Consider the following 6,048-nt stretch of genomic DNA (forward strand, 5'->3'; position numbering starts at 1 on the left):
TATATATTCTGCTCAGTTTATGTCATTTGCTCAGTTATGCTTTGTTCAGTTTTATATATCTTGTTCAACTATTATCTATATCCTGCATGCTCAGTACATTACAAGTAATGACTCATACTCTCCGCTATATCCTTTCATGATGTAGGTTCAGGTACTCAACATCCAGATCACGCTTAGATCGTTTATCAGTCCATATTCAACAGCTTCAGTGGTGAGTCCTCATATTTCGAGGACAACAAACATGTTTTTCATTTCTAGTTTTTTTATTCAGTTTTCAGTTTTAGTAGAGTTAGCTGAGGGGCATGTCCCAGCAATTTTATCCAGTTATAGGCTTTTTCAGACATAGTAGTAGATTCAGCTTTAGTTTTGAGTGATTGTTTAGTATCACTAAACTCTTAGTATGGTTTATACATTCAGACTTTTTGGGTACTCCCCATTTCTAGTTATCTATTGATTTAGCTTCCACATAGTACTTGTTTTATTCAGTGATTTTATAGTATGCTTATGATATGCCAGAGACAGGGTTAACTTGGGGTCACTCGTGATCCTAGGTCCTGTGTTACGTCAAGGAGATAGCCTCGGGGCGGGACAATTTATAACTCTCGTGTTAAAGCAAAAAATCATCTCATTATAGCCAAACAACAACATGTGATTTATTCCACAATAAATATATGCATTTGTAATACTATTTTTAGAGCATTTCTCAAAGATGCAAAAATCATTTTTTCACAATGACTTTTTTCTCATTTCATGAACCCCCACTATTTTAAGAATTTAAATATCATTTTTTCATGAAAAGTAGAATCACTTTATTCATGAAAATATTAGGTAAAAAGTTTTTTTCCCCTTTACCTTTTCTCCACTTGAATTGAGCAAGTCCAAAAATATTTTGTCGTACACCTCTTCTCTTCCATCTCTTGAAGAGAGCGACGTTTGAGCAGAAATATCTTGATATCCACACCTTTTCAAACTGTAACAAAAACATGACTCTCCTTAAAATTGATGGTGTAATATACCACAAATACAAAATATTACAGTTGAAAATAAAATGTCAAAAATGAATAAACAAATCCTTAGGCTTAGGCGCGGATATCTCGCTCTCTTTAAGGAGATTCAATCCCACTGCAGCATAATTTACACCGATCCAGAAGTAATACTCTTGACTTGTCCCCTCCAGGATACAACAGCCCAGCAACGTTGTACAACTCAAACAACTATGGATTAGTTAAAGAGTGCAAACCTCCACAAAAGAACACCTTCCTTCAATATATAAATACTCTATTTTGTATAGTGAATAGAGTTGAAGACGTAGAATATTTTTATATGTCTCAACTCTCTGTTTCACTACACTACCTCAATATAAACTTTTCATCTTTCCTTACACTATTTTTTTCCACTCATCTTCTTGAGATACTTCACAAAGGAAGAAACACCACTATTTATAGGTGAAGAAGTCTTCCATATAATCAATAGGTAGAATGAAGGGTAGTAATGTGGGTAGATAAATGTGATAGATGTTACATAAGTTACAAGAAACTAATGGTTATATGAGTTACAAGAAACTAATGACCATGGCAGTTACAAGAACTAATGGCCATATAAGTTACAAGAACCAATAGTCATCTTCTACCACAATTTATACCCACTAACTTATGCACTTAATATTTTTATTTAATAATAAAATGCATATACACCGATATATATATATTATATATATATATATATAAAGAGAATTTTTGCATATATTCACTCAAAAATAGCTTAATTATGCTTCATAGATATAGTTTGCTAATTACAATGCGTAGCTACATGTTAGAAATGTAATAACTCAATAACACTCCTACTACAGACTCAATGACAACAACTTAATTAAAGACTAGTTCTAAGCTTGTTTGGCTTCGTTCTTCACCTTTAATCATTTTTATTTATTGACTTGAGAAAGTTTAAATTCTTGTGCAATAGCTGCTCTGCTTTGTGTATATTCTCTTCCTTCTATATGTTGCACTCTGGAAGCCTAGGGTTTGAGAGAAGAATAACCTCACACAATTCACTTGGAATACAAACATATTCACACAAGTGATAACATATCACTTGTGCCTAACCATTTCTCCCCCTGCACAAAAATCTCAAAGCCCCTTTGAGAGACTTTCTTTGTAGAACACAACCTCTTTTAACTCAAAATTTTATCCATGGTTTTGGTCATCTTAGGGAGATGTTTGGGAGGTGAACCAGGTTCCTAAAATAAGGGTACCAAAGGTTGGTACAGATTCCGAGTGGAAGGATAATTCAATAAGGGACTCACCATGAACTTGGTCCCCTTTTGAACTATCACCATGACTGATGGATTCACTAATTGGCTCCTCAACTCCCAATTTTTTCCCCTTTGGTACTAGAAATACGAAGATGCTTGATTTAAAAAGCAGGATCCTATAGTTCTAATGTTTATTTACTTTGAGTGAAATGAGATTGGCATGGTAAAAATAGGGAAAATTGTATAAACTAGTAAGCTATTAATTCAAATTAAATGTTATAACCACAATTTGATTTAATTGTAACCCATAGCAAACAGTTGACATTCGCCTCTCTCCCAAGCGAATCTCGCTCGCCACTCTCCCAGATCTCGCTCGTCACTCTCCCTCGCCTCTCTCACTTTATACAAACACAAATGTATAAACTGTGTTGTGTTTGTATAAAGCAAGAGAAAAATGTATATACAAATACAAATACATATATTTTCGTTCTATACACTTATAATTATACAAATACAGATCTTTCCCTATCGATTCTCTTTTGCCTATCTCTCTTTCTCGCTTTATACAAACACAAATTATACAAATTACAATGTATAATTTGTGTTGTATAAAGCGAGAGAGAGAGAGAGAGATTTGATATACAAATGTTTTATTTCGATTCAATTGTATACAAATTCAAATGTCATGCAGATATACAAACACATAAAATTGAATTGAGAGGCTATCAGCGATTTATACAAATGAGAGATGTCAACGATTTATACAAATGAGAGGCTGCCAGCGGTTTATACAAATGAGAGGCTGCTAGTGATTTACACAAATTTGATGCTCCATAGCAAATATTAAGTTTTCTATGGAGCGCAATAATACAAACTATAGCTATAGCATACAAATATGATTTTTATGTTTGCTAAACCTAAAATTTACTCTAAAAAACATGGCTGGTGCAATGTCTCTCTTTGACAAAAATAAATTGTCTTCAATTGCCCGTATCAAATTGTCTTTAATGTATTTTATGACATTTACTCTCATACTTATAATTATTTTCCTTTGAGACGTTAGTAGCTTGTCCTCTTTGCACATATAATCGTGTTCATGTAATCTTGAGAGAGGAGTGGAAAAATAGAGAGAGATATCCTTTGAATTTTTTTTAAAAAATGATAGAGAGAGATATTCTTCTTCCTAAAATGTATGGTGCTTGTACTTATTTTTCACTTTGATTTGAAATTTTGTCAGTTTTTGTGCTTCTAATTCTATACTAGATGAGATTATTGAATCCTATGGAATACACATATATCGGGTGAAATATACTTAAGGACGGTGCTTTTAATTTGACACGCCTCAAGATATGAGAATTATCTATAAGTGTTCATGATGAAGTATTTTCTGTAAGATTTTCACCATAATTGCTTAGGCATTGCCTAGACTTGATTAGTCTATATAGTACTCAGTATGCCCTTTCGAGGGCTGATGGCAAGGCACAAAGACATTATTCCTATTGAAGAAGGTTAAAGCCAAGGGGAAGATTTGTTAATTATGTCTTGAATTTTTCCTCGGTATATTTTAGGAAATTCATAATTCATATTGGTTTAGGAGATCATTTGCCCTAATAGATTTGGAAAATGAATACATTGTCCTTCTAGGATTGGGAGAAGTTTTTCCTTATATGTTTCAGTATACTTGAGATCTATATATAGGAGATGTAGTCAGAGATTTCAAAGCATTGTACACTTATTCTTTTCTTTCATAGTGAAAAACTCTATTTTCTTTTGTTTGGAGGATTAGGCCAACTCGAACTTCATTAAAACCATCTATTATTTCTTCTCTATTTTTCTTTATTTGTAATTAAAACTCTATTGCGGTTGAATTCCTTTTGTTAATTAGCAACAGCTTTGTTGGTCGCATCTAAAGATCTATTAAATACAACAACCAGAGTATCTTATGAAATAATAATCACTCGATAAATTTCTACAAAAATATAATCTCTAAACCTCACTCCCCTATAATAGTTCCAACATTTTGATGTCGTCCAAATTACATCCTCAATTAGGAACAAATTGAACACTATCAAAATATATTTACCCAACAAGATTTGGGTCGAATCCCAAAAGAGCATGGCGAGAGAACTTAGAATTTGTAAATGAAATCCGATCTAATGATTACTATTTAAAATAGGAATTTATTGGGGATTTATTATAGTGTACTATACTATGATATTTATATCATGAATGAAAAACAAAATAGAGTTATGATTCTTGGATATATATCGAAATTCAAACAAACAATTCCTATCAACTCATTCATGTGGATTTATTGTACAAAATGGTAAATCTATCAGTCTTGTAAAGCCTCTCGGGTATCAATTAAAAGAATTACACTCTAAGTTCTTCCTGCACTTGAATCTAGATTAGATTGTTTGATAAGCATATGTGTCAGGTTAGCTATCGTATCTCTGGCTCAACCTATTAGATGAGGGTTGACATCACCAAATCCTTGTTAACGATCATTTTTTCTAATCTTAATTTCCTTTGTCAAGCAAAGAAGAATATGAGCATGTTCATAATATGTGAAATCATTAAAAAGACAATCCATACAAAAAAAATCTTAATGCACTACAATAACACCATCCTACAAAAAAATTAACGTGATGAATACGTTATCCTTACCCCTACTATAGATTTCTATGATAAAAATAATTGTAGTAACTAAAGAATATGAAGTGTAAGACACATAGACTTCAAATGGTAGAATGGAGGGTAGGTTCTCAAGTCCGGAAACACATAATACAAGTAACAGACCACTTTCATCAGCAAATCTAGAGAGAGCCTAGATGTGGTCACTCTAGCATAAGATTTGATAATTGAACCGTCAATCAATTTTTTTTAGAGTTCACAACTTAAATACATATATATTATTTGATTTTCTAATACAAATACAGAGTCTAAGAAAAAGCTATTGGGTTAGTCCAAACCCACGAACTCCCACTTAGCTCCGCCTCTTTGTGGAACATTGTATTAACGACAATTTAATTTCAGTGGTCATGGAGACTGACTCAGTGATTCTCAAAAAAAAAAGTTAGAAAGAATTTGGGAGGTGCCATGAATAATTATTGCGGAGATGAAGAGGATTAAACAATTTATAAGTTCTAGTATTGTGGACGTAACACATTCAGAGAAAGAAATCAATTGGTTTATTTGTCTTTTGGAAATGGACTTGGGTCATCTTTTAGCTCAAGTCATGTAAATAATCATTTTTGGTTTAATAAACCGGGCAAGGCCTGCATTTCAATAAATAAATAAATAAAATAAACATTGAATTAATGTAGCTCTTGCAAGAATATCTTACTCTATGAAAGTAATAAACTAAATCTAAGAATAATTATGAAGTAGTTTGTAGCATTGAACAATGAAAATTATTTTCTATTGGAAGTGTTAACCCTAGAAAAATTGTCCATATGGTCTATTTATAATAGTGAGAAATATCAACAAATCCAATTGGACTCTGCTTTGACTTTATTAATGTTTAGTTCCAAAGAACACTATTGTACAGCGTGTATGCCATCGTTGAGTTGGAGATCCACGCCGTGAGCTAGGGTCATTGCGGACTCTTGTTTGCTTTCACTTAAGGCGCACGTCCATTGCAAAAAAAAAAGTCTCTAAGGGTGTGTTTGGTATGAAGGAAAATGTTTTCCTGGAAAATAAGTTGATTTTTGACTTATTTTCTCATGTTTGGTTGGTGAGTAGAAAAAAAAATTCGGAATTTTTTTTTTTGTGTTTGATTTATGAATGAAAAACAT

The sequence above is a fragment of the Solanum tuberosum genome, unplaced genomic scaffold, assembly GCF_000226075.1.
Source record: "Solanum tuberosum cultivar DM 1-3 516 R44 unplaced genomic scaffold, SolTub_3.0 scf00256, whole genome shotgun sequence".
Taxonomy (NCBI): Eukaryota; Viridiplantae; Streptophyta; class Magnoliopsida; order Solanales; family Solanaceae; genus Solanum; species Solanum tuberosum.